Source organism: Mustela lutreola, chromosome 8 (assembly GCF_030435805.1).
Source record: "Mustela lutreola isolate mMusLut2 chromosome 8, mMusLut2.pri, whole genome shotgun sequence".
Taxonomy (NCBI): Eukaryota; Metazoa; Chordata; class Mammalia; order Carnivora; family Mustelidae; genus Mustela; species Mustela lutreola.
The window spans coordinates 32920747-32933133 of record NC_081297.1 but is presented as its reverse complement, the minus strand read 5'-3'; the positions used below and the strand labels follow the sequence as shown (position 1 = coordinate 32933133).

Sequence of the window (12387 nt, the reverse complement as noted above, 5' to 3'; positions counted from 1 at the left end):
ACATAGTCTTTCTCTAGAGATTTGCAGTCAAGATGCAGTGATGGCCAAGAAATCACACAATTATAACTATGTGATAAATGTTGATAGGTAATAGGTACTCTGTGAGTTGATAGAAGAATTGTCTGAATTATGTAACTGAAACTGGCCTGTTGCCAAAGATGATTTTAAATGTGATGACAGCTTATAAAGGGAGCTACATCAGCTCCGTGGTGGCTGCAAGGGCAAATTAAGCAATGGAGTATAGCAGAAAGGAAGAAATTAAGTGGAACTCGTGAAGAAATTGCATATATATCTAGTGGGAATAAAAGAATACATATTCATGGGATGTAAGTTGAAATTTCCAAGAATAACTTCTCTTTTACAAAATTCCAATCATACTTGGGCTTTCTCAATTTTGGAGATACGACTAATTGAATAACACTCACTGAATACTTATTTTTGTAAAAGTGACCCATATATGTTAGAATTGCTTTTTGATTTGGATTTCAAAGTCAAAAAGTCTAAGGAACCATGTGGGATGTGAATTATATATCATAAAGAGAAGACACACAATGCAGGATATCTCGAATACAAATACAATTCAGAAAAATAGGCAGAAATGTGAAGTCAGTGTGAGAGAAATTCTTAAAGCCACTTAAGTATTATTATGGCCTGAGGGATAATGAAATTTTTTGAATAAGAATCTTGCTGGGCCTACTTAAAAAGACTATTTTCTGGAGTACAGTTGGATGGTCTTTTTTGATTGGAGGCATCAGCGACAGCTGACATATGGTAGCTCATTCCCCAACCACTGCCTCACTACCTAGACACAGAGACGACAGATGCCTGGAAAAGACAGTGCCATCTTCCCCTTGTTGCTGTTTCTTTTTTTATTTTTTTTTAAAGATTTTATTTATTTATTTGACACAGAAAAAGAGCACAAGCAGGAGGAGTGGCAGGCAGAGGGAGAGGGAGAAGCAGGCTCCTCAAGGAGCAAGGAGCCCAATGCGAGGCTCAATGCCAGGATTCTGGGATCATGACCTGAGCTGAAGGCAGTCGATTAACCAACTGAGCCACCCAGGTGCCCCTAAGTTTTTGTTTGTTTGTTGTTTGTTTTTAATTCCAGTTAACATACAGTGTAATACTAGTTTTAAGTATATAATATAGTGATTGATCACTTCCATACATCACCTTGGGGATCACAGCAAGTGGGTCCTTCATTCCCATCAGCTGTTTACCCCATTCCCAGCCCATCTGCTTTCTGGGAACCATCAGTTTGTTCCCTGTAGTTAAGAGTCTGTTTCCTTGTTTGCCTCTCCTCTTCTGCTGTGTTTTTTCTTTTCTCTTTGCACGTTTGTTTTCTCTCTTAAATTCCACATATAAGTGAAATCATATGGCATTTATTTGTCTTCCTCTGACTTACTTTGCTTAGCATTGTACTCTCTAGTTCCATCCATGTCATTGCAAATGGCAAGATCTCATTTTTTTAATGGCTGAGTAATATTCCATTGTGTTTGTATACATGTATGTATGTGTGCATATACATATGTATGTGTTATATATATAAAATACATATGTGATATATATATCTCACATTTTCTTTATCCATTCATCAGTTGATGGACACTTCCACAATTCGTCTATTGTAGATAATGCTGCTACAAATATTGGGATGCATATGTCCCTTTTAATTAGTATTTTTGTATTCCTTGGGTAAATACCTACTAGTGTAATTGTTGGATCATAAGGTAGTTCTGTTTTTAACCTTCTGAGGAACCTTCAAACTGTTTTCCAGAGTAGAATGCACCAGTTTGCATTCCCACCAGTGAATGCCGGAAAGTTCCCCTTCTCCACCTCTTTGATGGTACCTGTTGTTTCTTGGGTTGTTGATTTTAGTCATTCTGACAGGTGTCAGGTGATATCTCATTATAGTTTTGAATAGATTTTCCCTGATAAGTGATGTTGAACATCTTTTCATGTTTCCGTTGGCTATCTGGATGTATTCTTTGGAAAAATGTCTGTTCATATCTTCTGCCCATTTTTAATTGGGATTATTAGTTTTTGGGGTGTTGAATTTTAAAATTTCTTTATATATTTTGGAACCTAACCCTCTATCATATATGTCATTTGCAAATATCTTCTCCTATTCCATAGGTTGCCATGTAGTTTTATTGTTTATTTCCTTTGCTGTGATGCTGTTTTACTTTAGTCGTCATCTTGTATTTCTTTTTTTTTTTAATTTTATTTTATTTTTTTCAGTGTTCCAAAATTCATTGTTTATGCATCACACCCAGTGCTCCATGCAATACATGCCCTCCTTAATACCCACCACCAGGCTCACTTCCCCCACCCCCCTCCACCCCCCTCCCTTCCAAAACCCTCAGTTTGTTGCTCAGAGTCCACAGTCTCTCAAGGTTCATCTTCCCCTCTGATTTCCCCCAACTCACTTCTATGTCCAGCTCCCAATGTCTTACATGTTATTCCTTATGCTCCACAAGTAAAACCATACAATAATTGACTCTCTCTGCTTGACTTATTTCACTCAGCATAATCTCCTCCAGTCGCGTCCATGTTGATACAAAAGTTGGATATTCATCATTTCTGATGGAGGCATAATACTCCATAGTATATATGGACCACATCTTCTTTATCCATTCGTCTGTTGAAGGGCATGTTGGTTCTTTCCACAGTTTGGCGTCTGGGGCCATTGCCGCTGTGAACATTGAGGTATAGATGGCCCTTCTTTTCACTACATCTGTATCTTAGGGGTAAATACCCAGTAGTGCAATTGCAGGGTCATAGGGAAGCTCTAATTTTAATTTCTTAAGGAAACTCCACACTGGTTTCCAAAGTAGTTGTACCACTTCTGTTCCCACCAACAGTGTAAGAGGGTTCCCTTTCTTCACATCCTCTCCAACACTTGTTGTTTACTGTTTTGTTAATTTTAGCCTTTCTAACTGGCATAAGGTGGTATCTCAATGTAGTTCTGATTTAAATCTCCCTGTGAAAAGGAACTTTTGGGATTTTATGAAGGTCAAAAGCTTCTGCACAGCAAAGGAAACAGTCAACAAAACAAAGAGGCAACCCATGGAATGGGAGAGGATATTCGCAAATGACACTACAGGCAAAGAGCTGATATCCAAGATCTATAAAGAACCCCTTAAACTCAACACACAAAAAACATAATCACATTAAAAAATGGGTAGAAGACATGAACAGATACATCTTGTATTTCAAAAATAAAGTTACCTAATTCCCATCCAGAAGTCTTTATTCACAGTTTCATTACCTTGAAATCAATTTTCACTTCATACATATAATTTGATTTCCTCCTGATGTAAATGTCAAACATACCCTTCTTATTTACATCACAAATGCTACAGGGAGGTTATGCCAAATAATTGTCATTTTCTTTGGTAGAGAAACTATGTTTTATATTTTATTTTTTATATTCCTAGGACTTAACCCATAGGTATTGCTCAGTAAAACTTACAAAATTGGGGTGCCTGGGTGGCTCAGTGGGTTAAAGCCTCTGCCTTTGGCTTACTTCATGATCCTGGGGTCCTGGGATTGAATCCCGCATTGGGTTCCCTGCTCAGTGGGAAGCCTGCTTCTCCCTTTCTCTCTGCCTGCCTCTCTGCCTACTTGTGATCTGTCAGATAAATAAATAAAAAATCTTAAAAAAAAATGTGTGGGCACCTGGGTGGCTCAGTTGTTAAGCATCTGCCTTTGGCTTGGGTCATGATCCCAGGGTCCTGGGATTGAGCCTCTGCATGGGGCTCCCTGCTCAACAGGGAGCCTTCTTCTCCCTCTCCCACTCCCCCTGCTTGTGTTCCCTCTCTCAGTGTGCCTGTCTCTGTCAAATAAGTAAATAAAATCTTTTAAGAACAAAAATAAGAAAAACAAAGTAGAAGTGTGAATGAACCTATGACCATCCATATTAGCTATGGCATTGCTGTGTTAGATATAGATAAATAAAGACATATCCTGGTTTGATAGTTAATGAGTTTTTCTGAGGTTTCTAATAACGTAATGTAATCTTATGTATTTAAAAAGCAAGAGAAAAATGTATACTGCAGACATTGGGTTTATGAAATTACAAGATTTAAATTGGGTTTTAAGGGACTTAAAAGTCCAATGGAAAAATATGTATAGAAAAAAATCCGTGTCATATGTCAGAAGAACCGCACACACAAGTGCCTTTGGGATTGAGCAGAAGGATGGGTGTCACGTGCTGTGGGGTACCCTCAGCAGAGCCGTGGAGCTTGGTCTGTTCTGTGAAGGAAATATGGGAGTCATGCTCATGACATTCTGGAGTGATATTCTTTCCTAGGAGGAGAATGTATGAAAGGAAGATGCCACATCTACGTGCGCATGATTTGGTAAGAAATAACGAGTCAGGGACTTGAGACAGAATTTATTATGAGATAGCGCTGGAGAGATGGTTACAAAGCTCTTTGTGAGTGACCAATGAGACTTCATTCAGTAAATAATGGAGAAATTGTTAAAGGTTTTCAAGAAATATGACTGTTTTTTTTTTTTTTTTTAAGTAATAGTTTTTCTTTTACCTGGATTCCACAGTATAACTTTCGGTGGATATTAGACATCCTTTTCCCTGTGGAAACCACAAGGAATATGGCTAAAGCAGATTCTTTATTTATTTTTTTTTTTTTTTGAAAATTTTATTTATTGAAGAGAGAGAGAGAGAGAGAGACAGAGAGCGATAGATAGCAGGAGTGGGGTGCCAGAGGGAAAAGCAGGCTCCCAGCTGAGCAGGAATTGTGACGTGGGGCTGGATACCAGGACCCTGAGATCATGACCTGAGCTAAAGGCAGATGCTTAACCCACAGAGCCACCCAGGCACCCCGAAGCATTATTATTCTTAACAAAGTACAGTCTATTTCTCTGGGTCTTTTCTGTAATGGACATTTCCCATTTATATATACATTCCTCTTTATTCTTAGATGTGTGGTCTTTGAACTCTTCTTTCACAGTACTTTTTCTTACACAAATAGTAGTTACATGCTTGTGTTTATTTTATCCAGGAAGTTTTTTGGGTTATTTTTTTGTTTGTTTGATTGTTTTTTGTTGTTGTTGTTGTTGTTGTTGTTGTTTTTAAAGATCTTGTATCTACCAGGGAGTACTCTTGTTTCTATGCATAGGGTATATCAGGGCTTGCCAAACTTTTTCCAGGGTCAGATATTCCATTTTGTTGCTTTGTGGGACATGGAGTTTCTGTTGCAAGTATGCCGTTCTGTCATTGTAGCCTGAAGGCAACCGTAGCAACGAGAACCAAATGAGTGTGGCCATGTTCCAGTAAAGCTACATTTAACAAAATGGGTGGCAGGCTGAAACTTGGCTTGTGGGCCGTAATTTGCCAGCCGTGCTCTAGAGAACCAAACAAATAAAAATGCCCGTCATCAGGGTGTTTCTATTCTAGTATTTTTTTATATCAAAAAATCCCTTCTCTGTTTCCTATTCATAATATTTGTCAGCGAGGAGGTGCTGTGGTGGCCGAGAGTCCAGAGTTTCGTTGTCACTTACTGGTTGATGAAAAGTCTCTCTGTTGTAACTGTATATTATTTCCCACCAACATTTCCCCCTAAATCTCAGGAATTCCCAGAAGGTGGCAAATTAAAAAACCAAACTCTTTCAACATCCTCCCATTAGTACTAAGTAGTCACAGAACTCTTCTTCCTATGTCTGATTGTCACTCATAAGAATTAAGGAAAAATCCTAAGTCTTTAACTGGGAAAGCAGCCCTTGGTATGAAAGGGAGGGTCTGAGGGTGTGTGTGTGTGTGTGTGTGTGTGTAGCTTTCTGCTAACGGTTCATGCTGGCTCTGACTTAATAATCCCATCTAAGCTCACTTTATATATATGAAGATATTTTCCTATTTAGAGTATCAAGTGAGGAGTCAGCACTACACTTTGAATTGCTATAGTAAAGTTTCTTTTCATGACTTCTTCCCCTTGACTTTTTGTTTTATAATAACAGTGAAAACAAAAAGTTCATTTTCTTTCCAGAACTTCTTGTTAGGAATGTTGTGTTACATTTCTGTCAGTCATTGACTAACTGGCCACATGTCAGCTTCATGTTCTTGGCAGAGGTGTTGTTCAGAACAGTTCAGATTTTAAGACCAGAGATCCCTGAGATGGAACCCAGCTCTGTCTTTTGTTAAAGTGTAGCCTAAACCACTTATCTTCACTTAGTCTCAGTCTTCTCATCTAAGGGATGGATACTCCTATGACTTCATGTGGCTTAAATAGGAAAATATATGTGGTTATAAATTACAGCATTTAGCGAAGTATTTGGCAGTGACAGCTAATAAGAATGATGTTTCAGGGGTGCCTGTGTGGCTCAGTGGGCTATGCCTCTGCCTTCGGCTCAGGTCATGATCCCAGGTCCTGGGATCAAGCCCCGTATCGGGCTCTCTACTCAACAGGGAGCCTGCTTCTCCCTGCTCCCCCAACCTCTCTGCCTGCCTCTTTGCCTACTTGTGATCTTTGTCTGTGAAATAAATAAAATCTTTAAAAAAAGAAATGATATTTCTTCATCTTCTGTTGTTTATCTTCCTGTAACGTGCCTTATAATTCCCTCCATGTTGTTTGTTGTTCTGGTTGTTAGGTAGGTGCGGATGAGTCTACATAATAGTGGAAAATGATGTTTTTTTTTTCCTTCTGTTTTGAATCCAAGATAAGAATTTATGGCTGTCTTAAGTTCAAGATTCACAAAAACAGTTGACCCTCGGACAATATGGGTTTGAATTTTGTGGGTCCGCTTGTAAATGGATTTTTCTCCTAGTACAGTACTGTAAATGTTTTTTTTTGTCTTTCTTATGATTTTCTTGTTAACACTCTCTTTTCTTCAGCTTACTTTAAGAATACAGTATACAGGGGCACCTGGGTGGCCCAGTTTGTTAAGCATCTGCCTTCAGCTCAGGTCATGATCGCAGGCTCTGGGATGGAGCCCTGCATTGGGCCCTTTTTGCTCATCGGGGAGTCTGCTTCTTTCTCTCCTGCTCCTCCCTACTTGTGTTTTCTGTCTCTGTCTACATGAAATAAATAAATAAAATATTTTTAAAAAAGTATACAGTGCACATAATATACAAAATATGTGTTAATTGACTTACATTATCAGGAGCAGTAGGCTATTAGTAGTTAAGTTTTTATAAAGTCAAAAAGTTATATGCAGATTTTTTACTACACTGAGGTCAGCACCCCTAACTCTGTGTTGTTCAGGGTCAACTGTATACACTACTTTAGTCTGTTGAATTTATGTGTTAATGAAGAATTATAGCCAGTTGGAATTTCATAGAACTAGTTCATTTCAGATCATTGTAGAGTTTTGAAATTGGTTATCACTTTTCAAAGAATGAATATGCTCTTTTGTGTTCCGTTTTAATTTACTTCTGAGAAAACACAATTTAACTTTATCAGCTGAATCTGTAACCTTTTGTCTGAAAGTTTTCAATTGTGCATTCTTAGCTGTAGACTTGTTTTAATAATGGACTACAATAAATACATAGGCTTTAGACAGAAAAATGTAGCTTACATTTAGATAAATCTTGCCTCTTTAAGTGTAGAAGTATGATGCCTGTCATTTCTGTCCTCAGCTGCAGGATTTCTCTATTTTTATTTACTTTTGGGTTGTGGTGGTTCTTCATCTTATCTATTAAAGATTTTAAAAACTTACGATTTTTTTCTTTTTTTTTTAATTTGGACCTTCTTTGAACTTTCTTCTGTTTGGGTCTGCTCTGATGGCGGCTGTGGTCCTCAGGGATCAAATGTAGGTAATTGTGGGCCCCTGTTAGTGTTGAGCGAGGTGAGAGGGTCTTGCTCTCGCCATCCTGTCCTTCCCACTCCTACTCTGCCTTCATGACAGTGGTGGTGTTTAGACTATGTCAGCTTTTATTAAGATGAATTATGATCATTTCCATACAGCTGGGTGGCAGTTGTGGGAGTTTACATTATCAAAGCAAAGCTCAGACTTGCTTAGCTAATTTAGATGTCAATAAAACATTTGTTACTTATTTTCAGTTTTATCATTGGTTGTAATTTATACTTAGAATTGAAAATGTTAACATGTATGACTGAGTTTGTTTTAATTAAGTGTATAATTAGGCTAATGAACCTTGTATAAATGTAGTGGTGCAATCCTTAATATAATCTAAGCAGTTAAATTTCTAATTACACATCCAAAATCATGTACAAAGATGCAGCATTTCAATGGCTTGCTTTCTGTGACTGTATTCTTCTTCTTTGCCCTCCTCCCCCACTTTTGGTGAGAAACATTACTCAAAAGCCCCAAGAAAGGGTTTAAAGAAATGTGTGTCGATTTGCATATTTTTATTGTAAGAAAATTATTCAGAAATGAGAATTGTACTTGGTGGATGTAGTGTTTTTTTCCCAAAATTTTGAAAAAATACAGGAAACAATAGAAACAGCTTAGGCTTGGGGATCCGATGTAGCAGAAAAAAAAAAATCTGTGTGCTCTAAAATCACGTGTGCTGAGAAGTTTACATTAGATTCACACAGAAGGTGAAGGAGGTTCTTTTCCTATACCCCCAGCCCTCCAAACAGACCTTCATAAATCAGACCCTCCACATTTCTTCTGTGTCTATCACCACTGCTCATTCCCTGGAGTTTTGCTCCCAGACTGTTCCCCTCACAGAGCTCACCCCACTGCCTCTTTTCCCTCTTCCTCTTCATAGCTTTTGCAGAGTGACTTCTAGTTCTTACGGAGAATCATTGTCCCTGATAAGGAATTCTGGTTCCTACTGCCTAGAAGAAAAACTAGTCTCTATCCTAACACGTGGACATGCCAGAATGTTTGGAACTTCATTATTTTCAATTATGTTTCTAATAAGTGTTAAAGACATAATAAATATGTCTTTAATAAAGTGTTCTAGGGACCACAACACCATGGGCATTCAGTTCTTTATTATTCCAGAACAAATACTAGTTGTGGGTTGAATTTGCAAAATATATACCTAAAATTTATTTTTAATTATACTGTTTATGATGGCTTTAAATTGAACGTGGGAAGTATGAAAATCAATCTGCTTGCACTCAAGTTTTTCAGGAAGATGAAAGTGTTATAACTAACTGTTGATTTCCCATCAGAGGGTATTTTTCATTCTCAGTCTCCCTGTTATCAGTTCAATTTTCTTGTGAAGTTTTTTTTTTGATAGTTCATTCCCATTCCTTTTGTAATCATTTTCACCTAGTGAAGCAAATGAGATAATTTTGCAGATTGTACCACTTTACTTTTAAATTAATCCATTCTTTTTGAGAGAATGATTCTAATAGTGTGGTCAAGTACTTAGAAATCAGCAGGCTACTAACTTCTCCTTAATTCAGTCTGTTCCGTTGATTCCCTGATCACTTGCTGTGTTACTCAGGGTGAAATTCTTCCTCCTCGCCCCCCGCCCCCCAATCAGTTCTCTAGTCCCTAGCACTGAGAAAAAGAACTTCAAGGTTTTTGCATCTATTTTAACAACTTTGGATGCTAAAAGCCTCATTTAATAAAATTCTGTTTATGTTCCATGTAAATGTGATGGTGTATTTATTTATGATTCGTAACATTTTTCACTGTGTATTGGGACTACTGAGGAATTAAGCTGTATGTGAGGACTTATTCAGAAAGACAAGCCATTGAATTAATGAAGCATAGCATGCTTTTTTACTTTGGATTATTATTCTAGAATGATTCCAAGGAGGAGGTAGATTATAAAAAAAAAATTGTTATCTAGATGAATATAAATCCATAGACTTATTCATCTGAAAATATTGATGCCACTTACAGATTTAAATTACATATTTTCAGGTTGTGTTATTTTAAACTGTGATAAATACTGAAAGGATCTATCTGGGGTAAATTTATAAATTTAAACAAATTTTCAGTACTAGTTAAGTGAGTAATTTTCATTAAACATAGTCTGTCTCTGTCTCTTATCTGTCTCTATATGCATGTATGTATGTATACATATATATATATGTCTCTCTCAAAGTATTCTGTAGGCTATTTTAGAATACATAAAATATTTCAGAATACATAAAATATTTCAGAATACATAAAAGCATAATCATTATTCATCACTTTAAGATTGCAGGGATAAGATTGTAATGTTACTGAGAAACTGCTCACGATTTCAGCAATTTAAAACTAGCTACTTAACTGGAGTGACTCTTAGTAACGCCTGCTTCTGCTGCCCATGGAATGCGTGCTCCAAAAAAGCACTCTTGGTCCGATGAGGTAGCTTTTAGCCACAGTCATGGTACCACGTGTCTGCTTGTGCTGTGAGTGCCTGTGGTTGGCCTGGCCATCGTCTCCTTGAATGTGGTCCTTCTATGCAGTTGCTTCAATGGTGAAGTGGCTAGATGCCTTCTGTTTCCCATACTGTCAATAACTATGATTTAATTTGCCTTCTCAGATTATTTTTTCTCATTCAGCAGAATCCTTGATGTTTCTTAATAATTCGATTCCTCTCACGGGACACTTAATCCATGACACGCAGAAACACACTTACACAATAGGGACGTGTAGGGAGAAGGTCGTGGGCATGATAACATTTTACCAGTAACTTAATTTTGGGTGTATTGTGTGGGATCGCTTTCTTTCACGTACGACTCTGACAGTGTGAAGTTGCTCATGCAACTGTGTTAGTGTACTTTGTTCTGACCTTTGAGCTGAGAGGATTTTTATGTTTGTTTAATTCCAATACATGGTAGTGGGTAACCAAAAATCACCTATGTTGTAATGTTTTTTTTACCAGTCACTAAGATGTATAGACTCTACAATACTATATACTATATATGTGTGTGTATGTGTGTATACACACACACACTATACATTAGTAGGTATTGATCCTCAAATGGCGTCATTTCAAAAGGTGATTTAAGTATTATCTCCTCTAATTATTTTTGCAAGTTGGTGGACTTGACCTTAGTAAAACGTGTTGTTCTATACTTAATACTAAAAATTAAAATGAAATTAAAAAATGATTCTCTTCGTGAAAGAAACAAATATAAGTTTACAGGAATACAAGTGAAAAAGACCCTCACTCTCAGGTTTGCTTATTTCAGTCCAATCATATATTTGGTATAATTAACATCTGTCTGAAAAAAAGGATCTGGATCTAAATTTCCTTTCACTTGTATTCTATTTTGCAAAAAAATCTTGTTAGAAACAAGAGATTTGTTTGCCTCAGCTAAAGTAAATCTGTGTTGGTCTGTTGAGACCTTGCTGCTAGTTACGGGCTTGAGTGTGCATTGGTGAATCCCATCTTCTCTTCTAGGAGCTTACAGTGCACTAGTAGAGAGAAGGTGTGTATATATGTAACAGTTACGGAGGAGTGAGATGAATGGCCCCAGAACTGTAAACATCTAAAAGAGGAAGCTATTTGGGTAGTTTTTTTTTTAAACCGGAAAGCCTGTTATAGGACACGGCAAAGTGTATTCTGTTGAAAGATGTATATCCATATCTGGGCTAAATAGGAAATATCTTCAACTTTAATTTTGACAGGATTCTAAATTTGAGTATCTATATGAATGTTATCTCTAAATATTAGGATTATGAAAGAAAAATCTAAGCTTTGGACAGGCCCAAAATAGATTCATAACAATTTTTAACAGGCTCATCATGTAGAATTTATGTTAGCTGTTAAGTTAGTCACAGCACCAGAACTAGGTAAAGATTCCTGTGGTCCCATAATGTTTGCTGCTTGTCCCAGGGTATCTAGAATATTCTTTCTCTCAGGCAAGACCTTAGTATTCTAGACCAGGTACATGGATAATTTTTGCCTTTTTTCTCCTTATTGGTCTCTAGAAGTTCATTGAGGCTTTCCTTTCGACCTTCATTTGGAGCACACATTGACAGGATATGAACCATTGACATTTGAACCTGTCCCTGGCTTTCTCCTGTTTGTCTTAAATTGGGAATAATGGCAACAATTTTTTTTACTTTTGGGAAACCTAACAAGTTTTGAAATTCAGAATATTAGGCACCATCAAATGCAGATGCCCAGATTGGAAACTTTGCTATTTTTCTTTGCCTGTGTACGGTGCGCTGAGGTTAACCTTTCCTGGTTACTTGCGCTCTTACGGGGAGATGGGGTTGTTGTCAGCTATGTCCCAGCTGGCTTAGAACAGAAAACTGCCAGAGCTGTCCACAACCACACGTTCAGCTCTGCTGCACACTGCGATGTCCACTGAACCATCAGACGAGCTCTGTCCGAAGCAGTTCAAAGCAGAGACCGAAGGACACGGTTTGTTTTGGAAACAGAATTCTGACCCCCAGAAACAATTTCTTTCATTTATTGTGGGGATCCCTTGCTGCAGTTTATTTATACTGTTGTGCTTTCGGTGTTGGTGTGATTTTCAAATGTATTAATAACAACTTAATGCG

The 12387-nt window shown here is 37.5% G+C and overlaps 1 protein-coding gene across 19 annotated transcripts in view; it reads left to right on the top strand.

Moving 5' to 3' along the window:
* The window catches only part of PARD3 (par-3 family cell polarity regulator), a 663820-nt gene that overhangs the window by 376252 nt on the left and 275181 nt on the right, over window positions 1–12387 (top strand). The gene's annotated exons all lie outside the window — the stretch shown is intronic.